Source organism: Antechinus flavipes, chromosome 2, assembly GCF_016432865.1.
Source record: "Antechinus flavipes isolate AdamAnt ecotype Samford, QLD, Australia chromosome 2, AdamAnt_v2, whole genome shotgun sequence".
NCBI lineage: Eukaryota > Metazoa > Chordata > Mammalia > Dasyuromorphia > Dasyuridae > Antechinus > Antechinus flavipes.
The window spans coordinates 529,664,830-529,681,528 of NC_067399.1; positions in this window are offsets into that span (position 1 = coordinate 529,664,830).

Genomic DNA, 16,699 nt, shown 5'->3' on the forward strand with positions numbered 1-16,699 from the left:
TTGTAATGTTATTATATAAATGTTAAGCCTTACTATTATTATTATTGTTATAAAATATCTACTATCTGTAAGGTACTGTGCTGGTCACTGCGGATAAAGAGACTAAAAAAAAAAAAAAAAAAAAGACTAGTGAATTAGAAGGGCACTGGCTTTGCCAGAGCTCTTGAGATTGGTGGAAGGTCATTGGTTAATATTAGTGGTAGGGAAGAAAGTGGAACAATAATAGTTAATCTCTCTCTCTCTCTCTCTCTCTCTCTCTCACACACACACACACACACACACACACACTCACATACACACACACACACTTACTAGACACCTGGCTCTGTACCAATATTTTATAATTATTTCATTTGATTCTCATTTCTTCCATGAAAGGCTACTATTATCCCCATTTTACAAACAAGGAAACTAAGTGTTACTACTGGGCTTATATCCCAAAGAGATCTTAACGGAGAGAAAGGGACCCACATGTGTAAAAATGTTTGTGGTAGCCCTCTCTGTAGTGGCAAGAAACCAGAAATTGAATGAATTCCCATCAGTTAGAGAATGGATGAACAAATTATGGTATATGAATGTTATGGAATATTATTGTTCTATAAGAAATGACCAACAGAATGATTTCAGAGAGGCCTAGAGAGACTTCCATGAACTTGCTAAGTGAAATGAGCTGAACTCATTTCTGAGTTCTGAGTTCAGAGTTGCATTATATACGGCAACAACAAGACTATATGAGGATCACTGAGATGATTCAAACCAGTTCCACTTGCTCAGTGATGAAGAGAGCCATCTATACCCAGAGAGAACCATGGGAACTGAGTGTGGATCACAACATAGCATTCTCACTCTCTCTGTTGTTGTTTGCTTGCCTTTTGTTTTCTTTCACAGTTTTTTTTTTCTTCCTTCTTGATCTGATTTTTCTTGTGCAACAAGATAACTATATAAATATGTATACATATATTGGATTTAACATGTATTTTAACATATTTAATGTATTGGACAATCTGCCATCTAGGGGAGGGGGTGGAGGGAAGGAGGGGAAAATTTGGAACAGGAAGTTTTGCAAGGGTCAGTGCTGAAAAATTACCTATGCATTTGTTTTGTAAATAACAAGCTTTAATAAATAAATTAATTAATTAAAAAAAAAAAAAACAAGGAGACTGAGGAAACAGGTTAAATGACTTGCATGAGATTACCCAGTTAATTAGTAAAGGTCTAAGACTGTATTTAAACTTGTCTTCCTGACTGCAGGTCTGTCTTTCTATGCACTGTACTATCTACCTGCTTCTTGGTATATATTTCATGTCTTTCCCTCAGAATACCTTGCTGTTTCCTCTGTCTTGGTTTGCCTATTCCAGAAGTCGCTGAGCTTTCTCTTCTGGCTCTGTATCCTCTTGGCGAGGCTTCAACTAAATAATCCTTCAGAGGGGAAGGACTATAAATTCCTTAAGAACAGAGATCAGTCAGCATCTAAAACCTAGTCACTAGCATTGTACTCTGCCCAAAGCAAGCACTTAATAAATATTTGTTGGATTGTCGAATGAATGCACCAGAAATGACCAAGGAATCAGTGAGTATATTTTTCCATCTTGAATTTCCTGCAATTATCCTGATAGGTAACATACAAATTTCCTCTCAGAAATACTGTATTTCCTGTGGAAATAGAATAAGGATAAATATATCTGTGATACTGTTTTTCAACCCACAAGGAAATGGGTTAGTAGGATAATTTAATGCAACTTGGAAAAGGAAGGACAAAAGCTCATATAATGAATTGTTCTAATGATTGGGATAGTAAATTATTGCAGTTATTATTTGCATACAGAGAAGTCCTCTGGGGGTCCTAGGTTCTCATCATTTGAATTTATGTTTGGGGAGAAAGTGAGAGGCCATTTAAATTTAATCTAATAGCCCTAGGAAGGTTAACCTATAGAATATAAAACTTCAGTGTTATTTATGGCTAAGGGAAAATTTGAATGGGACAGTATATGCTGGTAATGTTGTTATATAAATGTCAAGCATTACTATTCTTAGTAGTATAAAATATCTACTATATGTAAGGTACTGTGCTGGTCACTGGGGATAAAGAGACTTAAAAAAAGAAGCTTAAGGAGCTTCTTACTTCAATTGAATAAAATGTTTTACTCAGCTAAAAAAAAAATTAGAAAAAAAAACCCTACCTAATAATAGGGAGTCTTGTATTTGGAGCAGGACTTAGGTTCAAATTCTGACTCTGAAATGGAAAAAAAAATGCTGGTCCATTGAATAGAAGAATGTAGTATGAAAGCAAGAAATAAAGAGGAGGAATTCCAAGAAACAAGGGAAGATTTCCCATGAACTGATACAGAAGACAGTAAATAGAACCAAAAGCATACAATTACTATAACAATGTAAATTTAAAAATCATAAAAGGGGACCTGAAATAGTAACTGAAAAACAATTAGGGTTTTCAGAGACTAATAATTTCCCTAAACAAAGAGGGGAGGAATAATTGAAGGGAAGCTGGAAGTTGCAGGTTTGGAAGCCTGGTGATGTTCTATGCTTGGTTCAACCCTAGTATGTGCATTTCCACCACATCTCACATTCAATTGCTGCTGCAGCTGCTCCAGTGCCACTTGTACCACCCTCCCTAACTCGTCTCTGCCCCCCAAGTCTTTGGAAGCAGTGAGTGTAATCTGTCTGCCTCTTTCCATCTAAGAGTTAGCCTTCCTCCTCACCCTATCCCTCAACTGCCGTGAAAGATAGTCTTGGCAGAAGGGACCTGAATCCCTCCACCAGTTATCTCAATCACTTGCCTTAATAATCTACAGATGAGGAAGAACTTATCAAAATAGTATTAATTCTGCTATTCAAGTACCAGAAATTGGAAACAAAAACTGCATTTCATACAATTTATCTGCAATTTAATGTCTATAACATTTTCCCACACAATGTAAAGATGATTCTAACAATCAGATGGTTTTAACACCAAAGACTCTTAGTTATGTCCATATTTCATCAATAAGAGATTTTAAAAAAGATTTTCTGGGAAAATGAAAATAAACTAGAAGATTGAATGAAAAAGAGCTTTTCAACTTCTACGAAGGGGCCAGGTCAGCCTCCTATTCCCACCCCCCATGGTTGTCAGAAACTATTATTTTCAAGTACAGAAAATAGTAAGAGTAATATCCATGGTCAATTTTTAATTAATTTGTTTTTTAAATCACAAAGAATACTTGTGTCTCAAAGAATATTTTGAACCTGGGTTTATTTTGCTTCTATTTCAACATTTTCCACAAAGGTTCAGTGTGAAAACTACTATAAATTTGAATGAATGTCATAGGTCCCTGTAATTGCCACTCAAGTGTCTTTATCTTGTAAACAGCATCTAAAGTCTACAATAGGATATGCAATACATCTATTTCATTTGACTATTGAATGTGTTGTAATACAGGGACTTTGATCTGCCGCAACCAGCAAACAGGAATATCTGAGATATTGTGGATTTGGTTACAGACCACCTCAGTAAAGAAAATATTGTAATAAATTGAGTCAAACAGAAAAATTACATTTATATTATATTGTAGTCTATTAATTACTTAATAGTATTATATCTTTAAAACTAATATCTTAATTAAAAATATTTTATTACTAAAAAATGCTATCCATCATCTGACCCTTTAGCAAGCTGTAATTTTTTTGCTGGTGGAAGGTCTTGCCTCAATGTTGCTGGCTGCTGAATGATCAGGGTGATGGTGCTGAAGGCTGAGGTAGCTGTGGTAATTTTAAAAAATAGAACAACAATGAAGATTGCCACATCAATTGATTCTTTCTTTCATTTTGAACACTTAGAGGCCATTATAGGGTTCTTAATTGGCCTAATTTCAATATTGCTGTGTCTTAGGGAATAGGGAAGGATACCCAAGAAGAGAAAAAGAAATGAGAACTCTAAAGCAATATTTGTTAAATTTGCTGTCTTATATAGGTGTGAGTTCCTGATGCCCCAAAAGAATTCTAAAAGTAATATCAAAGATCACTGATTAGAGGTTGCCAAAACAGAAATAATAATAATGAAAAATTGGAAATAGTATGAGAATTGTCAAAATGTCACATAGAGACACTGTGAGCACATGCTGTTGGGGGAAAAAATGGTGCTAATAAATTCACTCTACTCAGAGTTGCCACAAACTTTCAATTCGTAAAAAATGGAATATCTTCAAAGGACAATAAAATGAGGTATGCCTGTATATCAAAAAAGACCAGTGATTTTCAATGCATTTTTAGATAAAGAAGTTGTTTCTTACCAAACAACAATATTTTGAACCTCACCTGAACCTTTTCTAAGAACTAATTCATTCAGATATATAATTAATTGAACTGGCTTGCTTTCTTTTAATGTAATTAGAACATGGATTTGAAAGGAAATATGTTTTCAGGAAAGGCAATTATACTTTTTAAGAAATGCCTAAAGAAATAAAATTTGATCAATTTGTCTGGCAGACTGAAATTGTTCTCTCCCTTCCTTACCTACTTTCCCATGAAATAAATAAATAGCATCTCTCTATTTGGAGTTTTTGTTTCCTGAATAAATGAGGGTAATTGTAATATGCCTTCCTCTTAAATTTAGTTGCAAATGGCACTGGATTTTCAAAGGGCACTTATTTATTTAATTTATTATTAAAAGTTCTGTGATGGTGAAAACTTATTTTTGCATTTGTAAGGTTGTATAAAATTTCCAAAGCTATGTGAATACACTACAATAAGGCTTGACTCTATGGGTAGCATTTATTTCTTCAGTATTTAAGAGTGCTTATTTATAATGCTTCTGAAGGTATGTTGATTAAACAAGCTTTGCTACAGTAGTTACAGCATTAAGTTATCACTTGTAAAAGAAATAAAAAGAAAAGAGTTGGGGGACTAGAAGTGTTAGATGCAATTCACTTTATTGTTTGTTTTGCTTAGCTGCTTTTCTTTTATTCCAAAGAATATATCAAACTCTTAGATTTAAAAATTACTGGGACGTATGGTATAAGTCAGAGGACCTGTATGCTTCAATCCTGGACTGTAACTTATTATAACTTTTTTACTTATTACTTGTGTGACTTTGAGTAAATTGCTTAATTTCTCTGGACCTCATTTTCCTCATCTGATGGAAAACTGCTTGTTGCTGACATGGAAATAAATATGCATACAAAAATCAGAGAGGAAAACTTTCTTTCTGGTAGCTTTTAAGTGAGAAGGAAGGGAAAATGTAAGCATCTTTGTGGTGAGAGAGATTAACCCTCAGGTTGCTAGAATTCCTTAACCAGACCATCACATGATCCTGAATGCACGGTCCTGCTACTTCTTTTTCTCTTCTGTTTCTTCTTTGCTCATCTTAGATAAATGGATACTGGAAGGAATGGACCAGGTTATAGTCTTGGGAGTTTTAAAAGGTTGGGAAGAATATAACTGTAGAACACAGCAAAGAGAAGTGAGGAACCAGCAAGTAGAGATTACTATGAGTTCTCCGAAGACTGAGATCATATTGGCCAGTTCCTGTAAAATGTAAAATGAGAGAGTGAAATAGATGGACTTCAAAAGGTCTGTTCTGTCTCTAAATCTATTATTTATTGCTATGGTTCTTCCCCCCCCTTTTAAAAAATGCAGCATAGACCAAATAAGGTGGTCTGAGAATTTTTCTCAGCCAGGCAGAGAAAGAATTACATAAATATTAATTGACTTTACAGATCTCCTTCAATGACTATTAGGTACCACTGAGTTGGCTCCTTATATTATAAACAGTAGGAAAAATAATGCAATTTGATTACTATTTTACAGAACCTATGATACAAGTGTCAAATGACATTAGGAAAGAGGTGAAAGAAACATTAACATAAAAAGTTATCAGACCTTTGATGAGGCTGTAGGAACAACCTGCTTCTCAAACTAGATGGTATAATTAGATTCTTGTGAATTATGGGAGATTTTGTTCTAGAACTAAAATTGATGCATAGCTTATGCCAAGAATTGATTCACTGTGAGATCAGGTGGGAATTACTATGATCATATTGACTACTGATTTATGTAAAGGCTTTTGGCAAATAGCCTTGAATGAAGAATCCAAGCCAAAAAAGCATTTGGAACACCAGATGGAGAATATGAATTTAATATACTGTATTAGCCCAAATCTAGGCTGCACTTTTCTTCCTTAAATTTGGCTTATATAAACCCAAGTGGAGCCTATCATTGGAGCTACTTTTCAGTGTTTACCTGTATATATCTATATATATCTATATCTATATCTATATATGTATATATTTTTTTCTTCCAAAAGAATCTCATGTGAAGAATAAATAAAAATAAAACAGAAATACTAGGGAACAAATCCTAGATCTAAGGAAAAAACGAATGCTGAGTATGCTGAACTGATTTCAGGGAAGATTTTTAAAAATCAATACCCATTAATAGCTCTTCCAGGTTCTTAGAGCCAGACTATTTATCAATCAATCAATTAATAAGCATTTATTAAGTTTCTGGTGAGAGGCAGCATATTATGGTGTATAGAAAGATGGCTTTAAAGTCAGCATGACTTAGTTTGGATCCTGCCTCTGACTCATAATGTCTGTGTTATCTTGGGCAAGTCACTTAAAATTTCAGTGTTTTAAGTACTGAATTCACCAGGAGTATAAGTTACAGAAAAGGTGCTAACTTTCATGAAAAGAATTTCCTGTATCAATTAAAATATGGGTCCAATTTGTATTACTATTTTTAATTAAGCACCTGCTATGTGCCTGATAGCATTAGGTGATATAAATGCAAAGAATGCAATAATCTCTGTTTCTGTTTAGAATGCAAAGTTGCTTTTTGGCTAATTCATTCCAGAAGCATTTATTAAATGCCTACTGTATATGTACCAAGCACTAGGTTCAGGGTGTACAATGACAACAATAGTCTCTGCCTCAAGAACTTTTATATTCTCCCATAGTTGGAATGTGATGTTGGGAAAAACTATATATGTATAAGTAAATAAATATAGTTATATAACATTGTGGTTATAATAGGGACCTTAATAACTGAGGAGATTGGGAAGGCTTTCCTATAAGTGGCAATACTTGAGCTGAACCTTTAAATAAGCAAGGATTTTGTTTTCTTATTTAATTTCTATTTTTTTCAGTAACACAAACTTATTTTTAGCTTGCACATGTACATTCATTTTTTTTACCTATTTTTATATGCTTCATGTTGGGAGAGAAAAATCAGGACAAAAGGGGAAAATGACAAAAAAAAAAAAAAGAAGGAAAAAAGGTGAAGAGAGTAGGCATCTATTTGCATTAAGTTTCCCCTGTTCTTTCTCTGGAAATGGATGGCATTTTCTATCCAAAGTTTATTGGAATTCTTTTGGATCACTAAATTGCTGAGAAGAGCCAAGTCTATCACAGTCGATCATCACACATCTTGCTGTTGCTGTATACAATGTTTTCCTGGTTCCTCTTACTTCATTCTAAAATCAGACTGTTCATTTCTTTTACAACATAATATTCTATTACTTTAACATACCATAACTTATTCAGCCATTCCCCAACTGGTGAGCATCCATTCATTTTCCAGTTCAAAAGGCAAGAGATTTTAATAGATGAAGATGGAGACAAAAAGTGTTCCAAGTAAGTGGAGAAGATTTGCAAAGGAATGAACAATTGGAAACATATTGTCTTCTATTGGAATCCAAATTGTCCAGTTTGACTGGAACATAGAGTATGTAAATGGGAATTATGTGCAATAAACCTATGTTTATAGGTTGGAACCAGATGGTGCAGGGCTTTTACCAAAGGTTGGTTAATAAGTTATTAAGCAGGCTACTAGTGTTTGCTATAATCTACAAAAATTATATCACTATATTTAGCTAGAGTATATGTAAACATATGGAACAGCTCACATTGGTGCTAAGGGTATTTCATAAAACAGGACTTGCAGCAAAACTGAGCAAATATTAATTTGCACTTCTAGAGGCTAAGTATTTTGGAGAAGAGATGGGAAATGGGCACATTATAGCCTTGCAAGGATGATAAATTAGACTATTTTATTTAGGACAATGTAAGTTTAGATAAAGCTTTTTACTTTGCTTAAAATATTTATTTTTTTCGGAAGTTGACTATAGACAAGAAATAAGCCAGGTCATTTGGAAAATTAGTGGTCTCTTGTTCCACATTTAGAGAACATAGCTGGCCTATTTTCTGTCTCAACACAGAAAGCAAAAACCAATAAAGTTATCTGAACTCTGGAGTCAAGATGTTTTTGAAATAGCCTTTGTCTTTTGTTTCTACCAGTTTTGAAAGCCCCTGGCTTTTCAGACTTTTCAGAACAGCGGTGGATTTGTCTGATGTTGCACTGAGGGAAATTTTGTTACAAGATTGTGGTTATATAAAACATCCTGTAAATATCTCAGTATAGAATTATTGCCAAAGAAAAGAAATGTGTCTTCTATCCTGAAAAAGTGTCTGGCAATTGTTCTGGCTTTGGAGAAGATCACGGCCAGGAGTTTATTTACTTTATGGACTGATTAAGTCCCAACTTGGATAAAGATTATTCAAATCACCACCAGCAAGTTGTAGCCATGCTTCTGGAAGCTTCAAATGAAATGTTCAATTTGATCTTAAATAAGAGATTCTCCTAGAATAACACTTTCTAAAGGAGAAAATAGAATCTTTGAACACTTTTCTTAACCAAGTGTAACCTGTGCTTTGATATTGCTATAGCGAGAAGAGCTAGTAAAGACAGAGAATGGGAGGAGATCACTGTGACTATGTACCTGTTTAAATCTTGATAATAGATGTGTGGAAAACACAAGAATTAAAGTCAGAAGACCTTGCTTTTGTGAACTGAGCATTCAGCAACTGTGGAAAGGCTAAACAAACTTTAAAAGTATGTGAAGATAGTGAAACATTTCAGTGTTATAAGAAATAATAATTATACAGAATTTAGAGAATTTAGACTTGTATGGAAAGATGCAAAAGAGAATTAAGAACTATAAATATGTGTGTATGCACACATATATGGAGAGAAAAATGATGTACATAAATATAATGTAAACAAAAATAACAAAATCAAGCTCACTGCTATATAATTAAAATGGTCAATCACCCCAGAGAGATAGAAAAATGTCTTCCTCCTTCTTTATGTATATGATAAATATTTATATGTGTTTATATTGTCTTCTATTGACTGTAAGCTACTTAAGTACAGGATCTTTTTTTTTTTTTTGGTCATTATATCTGTAGCACCTTGTATAGGTCTTGGTATGTAATTGGAGTTTAATAAATGCTTGATTGGTTGATTGATGAAGAGGTGGCTGGCTATGAGCATGGAATATTTTACATAGATGGTCTGGTTGATTGGCAGTTACTATTGTTGGGAAAGAGTGTTGCAAGAGAAGGGTTAAAGTTTGTAAATCTTGTAGTTAAATAGAAAAGTCAGTTGTTATCATTATTACTATAAATGCCTTTTCTAAATTGTATATGTCCCTCAGCCTATCAAACTTAATAATGTTTGTTAAATTAAATTGAATTAATGGAAAAAAAAACAAAGCTGAAGTTTGACTTCAATGGAAAACAAATCTGTTAAATGCTGAGTATTCCTGCTTCAGTAATCAAGATATACAAATAGGAATTATTTCAATAAATATTTACTGAGATCTTATTATGTACTAATTCAATCCAAAATAACAATCATTTATTAGGGTATTGGGATAGGCTCTGTGGCTATAAAGAAAAATGAAAAGAAGTCTGTCCTCAAATACCTTACATTTTACTAGGAGTAGGATCAAAGGAACATCAATAATGAGAAATAAATATATAAACAACAACAACAACAACGGCAAAACTTTAGAAGACGGCAATCTGCTGAGCCTCGAAGGAAGCTAAGGATTCCTTCCACAAAATAGGTGGAGGAGGGAGTGTGTTTCAGAACTAGGGAACCCACTATGTCAGGTCATATAGGTGAGGAGATGGAAGTGCCTTTTTCAGGGAACAAAGTATAGGTCCCTTTGCAATATCCAATATGAAAGGTTACATTTCTAGGAGAGAGGAGGTTAAAGAAATTATGTTTCCATTTCATGCTTTGTAGAACATCTCTGTTATGACCACAAGGGGAAAAAATAGGAAGATAAGTCACATGACTATGTAATTTAGAATATATATAAATATCTTAGAGATTATCTAGCCTGAGCTTCTTAATTTATAGGTGGGGAAATTGAGACCCAGAAGAATGAATCACATAGGAAGCAAAAAGCAGAGTTGGAATTTGAACCCGTTGAACATTTTCCATTATATCACTAATAAATCTTCTGAGAAGTACTAGATGATAAAAAGGGAAATTCCCTAAAAACTTTTAGGATTCCAGCAATACCTTCTCTTTGATTAATATCAGAGAAGTGAATATTCTAATACCTATTTTTGATTAAATAGAGTGTGACTAAGGTGATTTAAAATTTTCTCACACTTAAACTGAAGTTGCTTATAGGACATGGCCTATACTAAGTCAGAAATATTTTTCTATCTTAGGGAATTCTGCAGATGAATGTAAAATTTAATATAGGGCTAAATTAAACTAAATAGGAATAAAAGATTGTAGGTAAAGTTAGTGAGAAATCATTATTTTTTTGCCTTGTTATATATCTTTTGCTTTGTTCCAGTTAGTATTTTGTCCTGATGTTAATAAATATTAATAAATGGGGGAATTTGTGTATTATAAAATCATGGCAAGTTCTTGATGAAGAGATTATCTATTGGAACACTAATTCATTCTTGGTAGAGTTAAAGAATCCAACCATCCTGGAGAGCAATTTGGAGCTATGCCCAAAGGGCTATGAACCTGTTCATAACTCAGTGATAGCACTAGTATGTCTGTTTTCTAAAGAGTTCATTAAAAATGGAAAAGGATGCACATATATAAAGGTTTATAGCAGCTCTTTTTGTGGTGGCAAAGAACTGGAAATTGAAGGGATGCCCAACAATTGAGGAATGACTGAACAAATTGTTATGTGTATGTAAAGGAATACTATTGTTTTATAAGAAATGATAAAGAGGCAGATTTAAGAAAAACCTGGAAACACTTACACGAACTAATGTTGAGTAAAGTGAACAGAACCAAGAGAACACTGTATATCATAATAGCAACATTGTGCTGATGATCAATTTTGATAGACTTTGCTTTTCTCAGCAAATACAATGATCTAAGACAATTCCAAAAGATCCATAATAGAAAATGCTATCCACATCCAAAGAAAAAACTATGGAGTCTGAATGTAGACCGAAGCATACTATTTTCATTTTTGTTATTGTTTTTTTTTTCTTTTCAGTAGTTTTTCCCTTTGTTCTGATTCTTCTCTCACAACATGACTAATGTGGAAATGTTTAATACGATTGTACATGCATAACCTATATCAGATTGATTGTTGTCTTGGGGAGGGAGTAGGGGAAGCAAGGAAGGAGAAAAATAGAAATTATAATCTTATGAAAGTAAATTTTGAAAACTAATAAGTAAACTTATAAAAAAAACATTTAAAGAGATTATCTATTTGAAAGGTTTCAAATGTGGATACAAAGCTCCCATTCAAACAGAATTAGATTAAAATATAATTGGAGGTAAAGCTAGATAACTCAGTGGATAGTGCACAGGCTATAGTCAGAAAGACCTGAGTTCAAATCCAGCCTCTTGACAGTTAGAAGCTGTGTGAATTGGGGCAAGTCACAACCCATATTGTTTCCAAATATATAATATAAGAAATATTTAACAAAATAAAAAATACAATAGAACACGTATAATGTTAATGTATGGTTTTATATGTAAACATGCATCCCACAGGAATCCTTATGGTTTAATGGCCCTATCGCTATTTGAGTTTGAAAGGATTGCTTTAGTCTGTACCCCTTCTTTTGTACTCTGTAGAAACAGAGTAGTAAGTTTCCTGTCATCTGAACTTTTCAAGTTGAAGCTGGTTGACCTCTTCTCTGATATGTTGTAGAGAGCATTATTGTAGGGATAAGAATGAAATTCAATGGCTTCTGAAGAATCTTTCTAAGAATTTGTGCTATTTTCAGCTTCTAATATAACACTTTCCCCATTCTATCACAATACACTTTGTCTCACAATTTAGTGATTAGTTGAATATTTGTGTTATTTTAATAAAATAATTGCATTCTCAAAGAAAAAAAAAAACCAAGACATTCTTATATAGGAATCTCGATGAAAGGCAAAACTCTTTTAAGTTTGAAGACTAACCAATAGGTGCTTTAATAACCAAGATACTACTGCCACCTGGTGGGACATATTGGCGTTCTAGTCATCAAGCATCAGAATGAACTGATTCTTAAGGGCACCCCTTCCAAATTCAACATTTTTTGTTTACAGCAAGCATTATACCTGATTCAATAATTCTGAAGTTTTACCCTTGAATTACCTATACTTATTAATTACTTTTTACTGGTGAAATGTTGATTTGAGGCTTATCTTTTGGGGGACTTGAATTTATTAAGATTCTTTATTTTACAATCATTCTATTGATTTGCTCCATCTGGAGAGAGGAAGACAATTTTTAAACTTAAAACATTGGTATTTCTTTATATAATTTTCTTTTTTAGAAAAATAATACTTGACATTGCCAAACGAAAAGTAGGGACAAATAATGAAATAGTATTACTTTGACAAGATCTAGCAAGGAGCTAGACTAGACTAGATTCTTTTCAGTTCTAAGATCCCATGTCTCCATCATCTCCTCTGAGAAGATTTGATGGCTTGATAAAAAGTAAATGCAATCTCATTAATTCTTATACCTCATCTTACTGCTAAGTATTCAACTAAGCTTTAAAAAATGTGAATTTCACTAAGAAAAAAAAGCATATAAGACACTGAAATAAATTAAGCGTGCTTGACATTGGGTATTTGGAAATATTAATTAGACTGAATTATTTACATATTAAAAGCTGAATGGGTCCAAAGTGTTTATTTAGAATCTGTACTCAGAACACTTTTTTTTCTGAGTTATATATAGACTTGTTCTTCTTGGCTCCAAAGGGCAAAACTAAAAGAAATGCAACTTGTAAGGAGGCACATTTAGAGAAATAATTAGTACTATATAAAGGAAGGATGGGCTGCTTTAGCAGGTAGTAGTTCCCCTTCCCCCCCCATTATAGTTCTTCAAATAGAGACCTGTGAGTTATGATGTAGAAGACATACTTACTTGTTCAGCTGTGGGTTTAACTAGATGACCTCAGAGGTCCCTTCCTATTCTGAGATTCTGTGATCATAAGGGCTAATCACAACCTAATAGAGCACTGAGAACCATGCAAATGTAATAGGATTATACTGTGTGTTACTGGGAGGACCTATCCTCACTTGAAACAGCAATGGGTAAACTATACAGGTTGTTTAATCCATAGTAATTTATTATAGAGATAGAGATAGAGAATAAATCTGTCATTTCATTAGTAGAGGGAACACCTGTATGAGGAAACTTACACTACCAATGAAGAGCAATGCTTTCTCTGTAATTATTAACTCAGAACAGTGATTTCTTTTTAGAGGTTCATAAACATTTTAGGGATTAGAAATTATAGTCCAAGATTTGACTTAAAAATTCTAATGGCATGTGTATAATAAGAAATCTTGAAACCATCATCACCCATCACAAATTTTCCATAGAAACAAACCTCATACAGTTTTTCATTGTAGTATTAAGGCCTGCGCTTAAGTTACTATACTTCTATTTGGAGGATTTTCAAATGAACAGGTGGGCAACATAAACTAGTCATTTAGGCAGAATTTCTGTGAAGATGTGAAGATAAAAGAAAATCGTATACAAAAAGATTCATTAAAAGATTCATTTATATATGAACATTGTTTAAAAAAAAAAAACAACAAAGCAATGTATATCTCCTTAAACTTTAAGCATATTTATTATTTAATATAGCCTTTGTCATTAGCCAGTAGAAAAATAAATATTTTGCATCATAGCTAACTGTTAATTTTTCATTGATTGGTTAGGTGATTAAAAATAAAAAATTAATTCCATCTTTCAGCAATAGAGTGTAAATTTTTCCTCCCATTTTCTACCTGAGTAAGCATTTTTACTTTATTTATGTTTTTATTTTTATTTTTTTATTTTTTGCTGAGGCAATTGGGGTTAAGTGACTTGGCCAGGGTCATACAACTAGGAAGTGTTAAGTGTCTAAGGTCAAATTTGAACTCAGGTCCTCCTGGCTCCAGGGCTGGTGCTTTTTTCACTGCCTCCCTTTATTTGTGTTTTTAATCAAAATGCAGAAATAAACTTTTTGCACCTTCAGAGATGATTATATTTATCTTGCAAATATTTATTCAGATAAAAAAACCTAACATCAAAATTAAATTTCTTGATTATATTATATTAAACACCTTCCAAGTTGTAACTTATTTCAATACAGATGAGATTCCTATTGTATTCAACATCTGTAAACTAAAGAAATTTAATATGGTTTTGCTGGATTGCTTCTTTTAATTCCTACAAGATATCTCCCATAAAATAGTCATAATTATTTGTAATTACGTTTATACATAAAGTAAAATATTATGTGTTTACTGTAATTATAAAATATAAATTTGAAACAAAATATTTTGATAACCATTGCCTAGGATATTGAAAGGTTATATAAAGTTTGTTTGTTTTATATTTGATGTTTTGTTAGCCGGTACTTGCAAAGGAGTTGAGGATTCTTTTCTTTTTGTTATAGAGATCTAGACACAAACACAAATCTTAAATTTCCAAAGGAAATCCTGAATGGAGTAAAATGAGACAAATTTGGTCATTTCCAAAAAAACCTCTGTGTTTATATATTGGAAAGGAGAGAGAAAAAAGACATAAAAGAAGTATTAACTTAAATCCTTGTGTAGTAGGGGAAGCTAGATGATGCAGTAGAAAGAGTGCCTGAAGGCAGGAAAATGAGTCTTCCTGAGTTCTAATAAGGCATTAGATGCTTCCTAGCTGTGTGGCCCTGCGCAAGTCCCTTAACCATGTTTTGCTCAATTTTCTCATCTGTAAAATAAACTGGAAAAGGAAATGGCAAACCACTCTATATTTTTGCTAAGAAAACCCCAAATGGGGTCATAAAGAGGCAGACAGTTTTCTGTTTGTTTGTTTTTTTTTTTAACAGAAAACTATTAAATATGTACAAGTTTGCATAGTGGCTGATAGCCCTTTACTTTTTGTTGTGGTGATCTAGAAAATAAGATCTTTCTGTCCCCTGGGAAAACTGTGTGAGGAGTGGAGTAAGTTTTGAAATTCTCATGAGAACATTGGGTAAAGATCTTATTAGTGAGAAATTTTAGAGGCAAGTTCTCAAGTTTGAACCTAATCTTCATAAACTCAGAGCTTCTGTTCTTTTGTATTAATTACATGCAAAACATGACAATATGTATTTCCCTCTGAGGTACCATTTGACAGTTTTAGAGAAACCTGAGACAAATTGTATAAACTGATGAAAAGTAACTAGAACCAGGAGTGCAGTATATACAATAACAACATTGTGAAAATGAGAAAATTTGAAAGACAATTCTCATCAATGCAATGCTTAACTTATTCTTTTGGGGAACGAATGCTACCATCTTCCTGACAGAAAAGTGATAGATTCAAGATGTAGAATGAGCCATAGATGCCCAAGAGGACATGGGCAATGTGGGAATTTGTTTTGTTTCATTATACATATCCTTTACAAAAGTTTTGTTTTTATTTTTCCCTTCTTATTTGAGAGGGAAAGGAAAGGGAGAGGTAAAATAAATGCTTTTTAATTGAAAATATTAATAAAAAATTTAAAAAACAAGAAACAGAAAGAAACTAGCACAGTATTCATTAATTCCAGCCATTAGTGTTTTCAAATATAGCATGTACTGAGAGTTTTCTTTCTATAAACAATTTTTAAAAATATCATATGCCTTTTAGTTCTTTTAGTTCCATTTAATAAGTTTGGAAACAAGGTAATAATTTGCATCTCCCTTTCAAGTCCACTGAAAATAAAGCATTTCTAATTTCTGTGTCCCTTACCTTCCCCCACTTAAAAAAAAATTCAAATCTTTCTTTGGACAACCACACCATTAAGCTAAGATGTCATGAAATCACAACGAATTTTCTTATCAGGGAATGTTCTGGCCAATTTCAAGTTGCAAAATCACACTCTTCCTTTTTAATATTCTCACTGCTCATACTTAACTGTTTTGATCATGATATACATTAGTCACTTACCTCCTAAAGGTGTAATGGAGGTTTGTGAACATTAAAATAATTACTGTCAAGCAAAAATTCAATGTTTCAAATGTTTTTTCACTGCTACACCTTTTATCTTCTTATATCTCTAAGTCCAAAAAAGGCTGCTTTTTCTTTTCAATTTTAGATATATTGAGCCTCATATCCTTGATTTTTCACACTTATATATCCCAAACTATTATCAAATCTTGACATTTCTACTACTACAAAATCTTTTATATTCAACTTCTCTTTCTATTTAGTCACCACCTTAATTAATAGCAGTTCTTCCTGTAGTACTTCAAAAGCCACCTAATTGTTCAGTTGCTTCAAATCCCTACTACTTCTTTCTATCCTCCAGCCAGCTAATAAAATGATTTTTCTAAGCCATAGATCTGACCATGTCTCCCTATTATTAATTAAACTTCATGGCTCTAGAGGCAACAACTCTAGAAGCAAATAAAAACTTTAAAA